The sequence below is a fragment of the Myotis nattereri genome (assembly GCF_964212035.1).
Source record: "Myotis nattereri genome assembly, chromosome: 6".
Classification (NCBI taxonomy): domain Eukaryota; kingdom Metazoa; phylum Chordata; class Mammalia; order Chiroptera; family Vespertilionidae; genus Myotis; species Myotis nattereri.
The window spans coordinates 20742082-20752346 of NC_138081.1; positions in this window are offsets into that span (position 1 = coordinate 20742082).

The following is a 10265-nucleotide window of genomic DNA, read 5'->3' on the forward strand; positions in this document are numbered from 1 at the left end:
GGCATCATAAAATGTTCACCTCAAAATAGAGCAGTTGTCACTTACGGTTGGTGCTCAGAACAAGGTAAAGAGTCTGCTTTATCTGTAGGGAGAAGGAAAGTGGGAGGAGAGAAGGCTAGAGAGGTATATATGCATTACACCTATTTCCTGTCTTTGGCAAACACTGTTTGTGCAAGTAAATCTAAACCAACAAAGTCTGAAACAGGATTTGTCATACCAATAGTCTCAAATTTCATTGTTGGTTGTCTAACTGAAGTTTTGGGATTCTCCTCATCGCATTTTTAAGTAAATGGCTATTGCAAATGTAACTGTTGGACACTTAGTCTTTGAAGCTCATATACTATTATAATTTATCCTCATTTTTGCCAGTTAATATTTTGACAATTCTGAACCAAATTATTCTCATTACAACATTAGAGTTTTCAAGTTTACTTCTGTATGAGTAAAGCTAAGCTTATTATTTTCATCAACTATGGAGAATACAATGTTTTCTTACAATGATCTAAGATATTCATTAGTATTCTGTTGGACCTTACTGTTTTGGAGAATAATTAATATTTCATGTTTATATAAGATCACAGTGCCTTTCAAATGGCAAAAGACCCTATAACTGTTGGTATTTCTAAGTTTTAAATTCTCTTGATATTAAAATTCTTTTTTTCTGGTTGTATGGAGTCCAAGATACACTTGATCTAAATTACATAGTAAGTTATCAGCATTTGATTCTGTTCATCCATAAAAGGCTTTAATTATTGCAGTTTTGTTTCCATATCTCACAAATGAAAGAGGGTGGACTAATAATTTCAGGTTCTCTCTACCTCTAAAGTGTAATGATTTTAAATATTGCTTTTTTATAAATGAAGGAGTATAAATAAATCACAGGTAGTGCATACATAGCATTGTCGCTATGTCACTGGGTGCTCATGTTAGCATACAGTTTGCACAATGTGGTGTGAAATTCAATCATCTCTGTTCATTTAAAGTTTATACTAGCTTGACTGAGTTACATGGCAAAAGGTACTAGCGTAGACGAGTGCCTGTGATATGATAGCACATAATGTAATTATAGCTAATTATAAGTTAAATAATTGAATATTGCTTTAAATGTTATCTATAAGAGAGTTTAGAACTCCAGATACATTTTGCCATAAAATAAAAATAAAGCTTCAACCATTCAGCTGCCAAGTCTCCAGTTAATCTCTAAAATATATATTACGCCATTTCATGTGATGTGGGAGCTCTCAATAAGCTGAATCACCACTAGAATCAAGTCACCTTGGAGTCACTGTCTATGCAATGATTTTCCTTGGGAGGATGTGTTCTGTGGGCAAGACCAGATCCAGAAGCACCCTGAGCCCAATCCTACTCTCTACTTAAAGGTGTGGAATATTGTTAACAGAGATGGTATGCATGACTAAGTAGTTCTATGAGAAAAGTGGATGAAAAAGTGTACAAAAATGAGAAATTATATATATATATATATATATATATATATATATATATATATATTATTAGCACTTATTAGATATTCTCTAATTTTATATCCATAGTTATGATGAAGTGATCACTACATTCACCATGCTATTTAGGTATTTTGCTTGTCAAATATTAGCACTCTTATTATTAAGTTAAACAAATGGCCCTTTAGGATTATAAAATACCACACACGTACTGGACTGACAGATTGACCTTAAGCTTTCAAAATTGTTTGAAAACACCTTTGTTCGTTCACCTCCCAGGATTAATATGTCCTTTTCTGTATGTACATCAAGCATGGTCATTGTTGGTCCTTCATGACCCAGCCCTCCCAATTTTATCAATGAGTATATGCCAGCTTATTTGTATTTGTATACCCAGAGTTTATGTTAAAAGGGCCAATCATTTGCTCCTGTGTATATAGTTAATTCCAACTGTTCTAATTGAATTCATAATTGAGTATTGATCTCAGTGACCATTGCTATTAATCAATACATTCTGTTTAGGGCAGTGGTTCTAAACCTTCCTAATGCAGAGACCCTTTAATATAGTTTCTCATGTTGTGGTGACCCCCAACCATAAAATTATTTTCGTTGCTACTTCATAACTGTAATTTTGCTATTGTTATGAATCGTAATGTAAATATCTGATATGCAGGATGTATTTTCATTGTTACAAATTGAACATAATTAAAGCATAGTGATTCATCACAAAAACAATATGTAATTATATATGTGTTTTCCGATGGTCTTAGGCGACCCCTGTAAAAGGGTCATTCGACCCCCAAAGGGGTCGCGACCCACAGGTTGAGAACCACTGCTTTAGGGAATGTTGTTTTTCTTACTTCTTAAAACTAATTCTCTATTCTTGGGTTTTGACCAGTACACTCTGACCAGGTTGGCTAAATAAAACACAGGTTCTCTCCTTCCCTAACTGGCTGCTGCCTTTTGGGCACTTCTGTGCTGACCACCCCAAACTAACTAGTTACTGCAAAGGTAAATAGCATCCCTGCCTTATAGCTGACCCTCATGGCCCAGATTTCTATGACTTTTCCTTCCCAGGTAACAACTATCTACTAGTTAAGAGCACAGTCCTCGGAAACTGTCAGGTCTGGGAAATCTCCAAGTTCCGGTTTTCTCTTCTATAAAATGTTGAATTTCATATCATAGGTTTGCTTTGATGATTGAAAGCATATTATATTTAAAATTATTAAAACAATACCTGGCATCTGATGCTCAATAAGTGGCACTAACGTTTTTATTGTCATTTTCAGCAAAACCTTGTATTTTTTGAGCATCTAAAATGTTTCCATAAATGCCTTTTTTTTGACACAGTTGCTAAAACAGACTTTTTTATAAGATCTTTTCTGTTATTAGGCATCATGGGAAAGAATCAGTATAATTTAAGCAGTCAATGTAAGGCCCAGTTCTATTAGAGACAATCAGGGTGACCTTAGTAAAAGGATTGATCATCTCGGGTCTTCTGTATCCTTGCTAAGAATTGAGGAGGCTAGACCTAGACTCATTTTAGAATTAACATTAATTTTGCCATGCTCTCATAATAAAATTATTTATAAGTGAGGTGTCTTGTTGAATTATATTAATAATTGTCTTTAATGTATTAATTTAATTTAGTGACATTAATTTTCAGAGAAAGGATCATTTATGTGCCAATTTGTATTGTTCTCTCAGTTGTATTGTTTCCTCAGCCCTTATGACTAATTCCACAATTACTTCTTTTTTTTAATTAAATATATTCAACGTATAACTGGGCAAATTTAAGGTATGCAATATGATAAGTTGATACATTTATATACTGCAATATGATTGCCATTATAGTGACAGCCCATGTTACCTAATTATCCTTTGTTTTTAGTGGTTGAAATAACTAAGTTATAGCTTCTTACCAAGTTTGATATTGTCTCTATGCACTCTATTGAGCATTAGATCACTAGGGCTTATTATTTACTACTCATTATTAATGTGCACACCCTTAAACAATATTTGTCCTGTCCCACTTCCCTATTCCCTGGAAATCATTTCACTGTCCATGTTTAAGAATTTGGATCCTTTAGATTCCACATGTAAGTGATATCATATATACTGTCCTTGTTTGTCTGACTTATCTCATTTCGCATAATGTGCTCAACATCTGTGTTGTGGCAAATGGAAGGCTGTTCTTTTTTCTCATGATTGAATACTTTTCATTGTACAAATATACCACATCTTCCTCAATTCGTTCTTATCATTCATACTCCTAATTATGTGAGCACAGTAGTAAATTATGTGTTATTTTCTTCAGTGTATGAGCAATTTACATCTATACATACATATAAACATACATATCTCTTAGGTCAGGTTCCTTAAAAATAGAGAGGCACCAATTAGGTTGCTTATGGCCTATTGAAGAAGTGCCCTTCAGGAGGGAGTGGAGTAGGCCTGGGAAGGGAAAAGAGCTAAGGAAAAGCATGGTCTCAAGTAAAGTCTAGCTAGCCTTTACCTGATCAACAGGGGTAGAGGGCCAGACAGCCTTTTCTAAGATCCGAGTCCATCCGTCATTAGCAGTGGTGGGATGGTAAGACTTCCTGAGCAAGGTGTCGCCCATTGACCACAAGCATTTCTTCTGAGAAGGGGAGCTCTTGTGGGCACTTGGTGACCAGTGCCCATGGCAGCTGGGGTCAGAGGGATTGCCCTGGGACAGAATCTCTGTGAGCTTTGGAAATAACATCCACCACTCAGTGGGTGATACTTGCATTATTGTAATCGGGGCATATTATAAAGGTGATATAAGGAATAGCGAAGGCATTTATCTTCTGCATGACTCAGCTATCTCATCTGAAAAACGACAGGGCAGATCAGTTTAAAAACCTTTCCACTCCTAAATTCCCGTATCTGTTTTAGGAAAAGAGAAACAGAGTTCTATTTTTTTTCTCTCACTACCTAGATAGATTTCATTGCTAAGTCATTGACTTTTATTAGTCTTGGTTTTATTACATATACAAAAAGGATAAAAATAATACCTAGTGTTGTGAGGCCTTAATAAATTTAGTGTATGGAAAACATTTTATAGCAGTATCTTGCACATAGTAAGTGTCCCATAAATACTAGCAATCATGAGCGTATGTAAAGTAAAATTACAATACAACCTGTTTAAAGATCTCTCTCAGAGGGAAGGCAAAGTGCAGGAGTGGGGGGGGAGATTAACTAGATATTTCATATGCATATATGCATAATCCAAGGACACAGATAATAGAGTGGTGAAGGCCTGGGGAAAGAGGAGGGTGCAGGATAGGGGTGGTGCTAGGGACAAGGGCAGGGTGGAAGGGGTTAATGGCGGGGGGTAGGGGGACATCGGTAATACTTTCAACAGTTAAGATAAAAAAAAAGATGAAAAATTTAAAAAACAATATTACTTTAAAAAAAGAAAGAGGAATAGGAAGGGAAAGAGACAGAACAACAGAGACAGAGCTACATCAACTTTTGCATAGTTTTAAGGAAGCAGAAAAGTCCTGATCACTCTACTGCTGAAAGCCCAAATAAGTTAAAAGGAAATGCTGGGAGGGAAAATATCTCTTCAGAGCGAGTTTTTTTTAATTTTTATTTTTTGAAATTTACTTTAAGTATAGTGAAATTGTTACTTATTAAAATAAAGTTCATAAAAGTAGTAAATGACTTGTTAAGGATTACACAGTTGAGTGTCTTCCATGGATATCCTGGTACCTAGCTCAACTCCAAACTCTAAGAAGTGAAGTTATTAAGGAAGTATTTGTTTTGTCAAGCAAATCTTACCTTTGCTGTTCTCAAATTCAGTATCAACAAACAAAATATAAATACAGGACATATTTTTCACAAAGAAAAACAATTTTTTTTTCACGGCAGGAGCTGAGTCTTGTATGTCAATTCTTAAAAGTGTAGGTACATAATAGGGATTTAATAAATATTTGCTGAAAATTGGCTAAGCATAAAGTAGGACCATAGAAGAGATATAAACATATCCTCCCAAGGCAAGTACTTTTTAAAATTGCTCAGGCTCCCAGTTAAAAAGCCAGAAGTTAGCTTCCTGGTTATAATTATAATCACAGTGCACACTCTGAAAGAACACTAGTGTATTTGAAAGAACACTATTTTTTATAAAATCACTGAAGGTCTTACCAATTTGTAAATAAAAATAGTAACATATTTAGGGTAGTTTATTATAGTCTCATTTATAAATTTGATTCTTTATTGCAAAATAGTCAGACTTTTTTCTCCAAAGTTAATAGTCAATATATATGACCTACTTGGAAGATGATAAAAAAAGACTGGCATTTTGAAAGCCATCTGCCAGTAGGTAGTTGTGTTTGTCTTTATTTTATTGTTTAAAGTCTTACAAATAGTAGTACATATGTCTCCTTTTTTTCCCCATTGACCTTCCCCAGGCCTCCCCTACCCCCTGCACATGTCCGCTTCTTTTAAAAAAGAAATAGCTACTCCAGTTGTTCAGAACAAATTGTGAAGATACAGAAACCCGTGACTCATATTTTCTACTAATAATAATGGTCACCATGTGTTCTTTGCGGGACTGCTTTTGAGACACAGGCGGGGGAACAAAAGAGAAACTTTAATTATTAATTTCCCTGTAGTGTCCAAATTAGGAAACTGGCTTGGTATTTTTAGAGATTTACAGAATAGGTATCTGGTTCAAGAGACTCCTATCCTGGCAAAGAGTAGAAGCAGAAGAAGAATAGCTAAGATAAAAATATGAAAAATTCAGATGGCATAATTGAATTCATAAATTTGGAATTCACAATGGCAAGGAGAACCTCACAATTAGGAATATACTATTATTTCTGCATAATCAATTTCTTAATTGTATTGTTTTTTTGGATAGCTTGGATACAGTACCAAAGAAGTTTTTAAAGGATGAATATGAGCGGCATATGCATACCTAAAGCTGTTTTTGTGTGACTTCTGAACATTAAAATACCACAGCATGAAATAAGATTCTTAGGGCACAATACTTTTTCCCTAAAAATTCAGTGTGCACTGGAATGTTTTAGGTGACTTTAAACGTATAGTTAACCTAAATTTCCAGCTTGAAAAAATATTGATGCCTGGGTCCTACCCATGGAGACTAGGATTTAATTGAGCAGGGGTGTGTCTTGGATATAGTGATATTTAAAATCTCCCAGACTGTTATAATTGAAGTCAAGGTTGAAGACTACTGTTCTAAAAATACAATCACTGGAAAAACAAATTAGTTCCTCAACAAGAATTTCTGAGTACAACACACCCAGCATATAGTACCAAACACTATAAGGAATGTGCAAGATTCTTGCCTGAGTTGCTGAAAAGACTGGCATGTGAATAAATATACAACGATCCATTAGTGCACATGATTGGGTGACAATATGTGCAGTGCCCACTGCAATGGTTGTAAGGATGTAATAAAAGTAAGACACTGTGATGGCAGTTGAACATTATACATACAGAAATTTGAAGGTGAGTTGACATTTAAGAATGGAAAAACTGTTGGGCCCTCATGAAGTGACCAAATCTAACTTGAATTTTTAAAATGCCTTTATTGAGGTATAAATAATATATGAAGAACTTCACTGAGTTAATGTGTACAATTTGATTAGGTTGGACATATGTAAGCACCTGTGATAACATCAGCACAATCAAGGTAATAGACGTATTTAAACAATAACAACAATAGTAGCAGCAACTTGGATTTTATATCTTAATTTCCCCTGTGTCTTCATTGTTCTAGAAAATTCGCTTTGTTTCCAGCTTCTTTACAGGTATGCTTGGGAAAGACTCTCTCTGGGGCATGATGGCATGGAGGCTCATAGTGGATACTTGTTAAGTGTTAAATCAGTTGAAATGAAAAATATGACATTGCCAACATTTACTTAATTTAATTAAGGTGCATTAATTTCAATGTACCTATAGCTAAGTGAAACACCGTATATTTTATCTTATTTTTTTAATAAATATAAATTTTTTTTATTTTATTTTTTTTATATTTTATTGATTTTTTACAGAGAGAAAGGGAGAGGGATAGAGAGTTAGAAACATCGATGAGAGAGAAACATCGACCAGCTGCCTCCTGCACACTCCCTACTGGGGATGTGCCCGCAACCAAGGTACATGCCTTTGATTGGAATCGAACCTGGGACCTTTCAGTCCACAGGCCGACACTCTATCCATTGAGCCAACCAGTTAGGGCATATTTTATCTTATTTTTGAAATTAATTCAGTTTATATGTTTATTTGGTATAATTAATCAGTCTGTGACTATTTCCATCTTAAATAAAATCTTCATATTAGTTAAAAATTGCCTTGATATAACCTACTTTGTTTAGGGCTAAACATGACATCATCAGTTTATACATTTTAAAAATTAAAGTTTATGCTTATGCTCAATGGTCTAGATAAGGGATGAGGAACCTTTTCTCTGCCAAGGGTCATTTGGATACTTATAACATCATTCGTTTAATATAATTCACTTACTATAAATTTATGTTGCTATGAAAAGGCTCCTAGATTTATTGAATTTCGAGTCCCATTCTGTGGCTGCCTTGGCAGGCCAGACCAAATGATTTCACAAGCATTATACGACCTTTGGGCCGGACGTTTCCTACCCCTGCTCTGGATCAAGGTTTTAAAATCCGAGCATTGAATCGTTGGTAAAAATAATGGACTCTTAGGAATTAATTCATCGGAAGGTCAATACTCAACTGAAGTCTTAATTTTTGAACAAATGAAAATTAAGTTGATCATCATTCTATAAATTTTGACATGTGTGCTGGGACTGTGCCCAAAATCTGGGTAGGGAAAAAGGATAACTTTTTTTTTGAACTATATAAACAAATTATGTGTAGAGATTAAAATTTTTCATAATTGCTGAAAACTATGAGGAAGAAAGCTATATCTTTTGTTACCCAAGGAGAAAGTTTATAAGTTAAAAATCGTGTGAGCAGTTAAAAGGTGAGTTTAATGATCATATATTTTACCTTTGGTCAATAGACAGAGCAGTGTCTACTTATAAAACAAGAAAATAATTAAGGGCAAATAACTTGCAAATTTACTTATTGGTGATGTTTTCCTGTTAATATTGACAATATTTTCCAGTAGAGATAATTGTATCGGCACAGTCAACTCGTACAGGTGTTTGCATTCATGATCTGTAAGGCCGTGATTAAATTTACTATGCCGGCTTTGATTAATGTTACCAAACAAAAAAATGCTAAGTAAACTTGAGCATGAAAACACATTGTATCCTAGAACTGATGAGAATGTTTTATAACTAAATATGGATACTGTATGTTCTCATTCCTCCTTTCTTCCTCATTCAACATTTCAAGATACATTTATCATGAAAAAAAAGTTAATTTTCATTTTTAACTTTTGTACTTGTACCATTTTAACTTCTACCTAATTGATTTCTATAAATGGAAATTTTTGTAGTTAACTATAGTATTTTTTGTGTATTTCCATGCACTCAGTCATTTATTTATGTTCAAAGTATTTGGTCTATCCATCCTAATAGTGATAATTTTTTTCTTGGAATTATCTACTATGTGAATGTCAAAAGATGGTATGGTAAATCCTCTTCTCTTTTATTTTCACTAAAAGTCACCATATTATTTGCTACCATATCTTTTAAAAGGAAGGAAAACTAAAATTTGAATTGATGCATATTATTAATTTATTTCTTTGGGCAATTTTCTATCAGAAGACTGAATTAACTATAAACAGTACATTTTAGAATATACTTCTATTCAACTTCTGAGTCAACTTTTTCCTGTAGGGAGATGAAACTGTTGGGTTGTTTAATGAGATAATATTAGTAAATTTGTTTTGAAAACATTGACAATGTTATGCCATTGAGTTTTCTTATACAAGACCATGTTATATTTTTCCATCTTCTAAAATTTTGTTGAAGTATTTAGATCCTTCAGTAGTACTTAAAATTGTTTCTCAAGTAGGCTTTGAATGTCTCTGGCTTAATTTATTCTCATATTTTATCCTTTAAGGGTCCTTGTAAACGGTACCCTTTCTTTCCATCTCTATTCTAAAAACCTGTGGGGTTTTTAGAAGGGGACATCTAGTCTGTCTTTGTAACCTAGAAAATGAACTATGTTGCAACTCAAAAAGATAGTAAAGAAGTGTCTCCACCCAAATTACAGAATATGGATGAATATTCCCCCTAAAAACCATGTATGATTTGTCCAGCTTATCTGCTGTGACTCCTAACTATTAAATAATGATGCAGTTATATTAGTTTCCTATGGCTACTGTAGTAAATTACTATAGACTTTTTGGCTAAAAACAACAAAAATTTTCTCCCTTATAATTCTGGATGCCAGAAATCCAAACTCAGTATCACAAGGTGGACATCAAGGTGTCGGCAGGGCTGCGCGTTTCCTTGACTCTCAGCTTTTGGTGGCTGCCAGCACTCATTGATTTGTGGCTGCATCGCTGCAATCTCTACACTCCCCTCTTTCTATCTGTAATACCTCTCTCTCTCTCTCTCTCTCTCTCTCACACACACACACACACACACATTTGTGATAGCAATGAGAGCCCACCCAGACAATTTCCTCATCTCAAGATACTTAACTTAATCACATGTGCAAAGACCTCCCCCCCCCCAAAAAAAAATCATGATAACATTTACAGGTTGCAGGGATTAGAACATAGATAATAATTTGTGGGGGAAGTGGGAGTGTCATTTTTAGCCTATATAATAGTCAATCACAGAAATCTCATTTTCTTAAAGTCCCGGTAATATCTGATTTTATC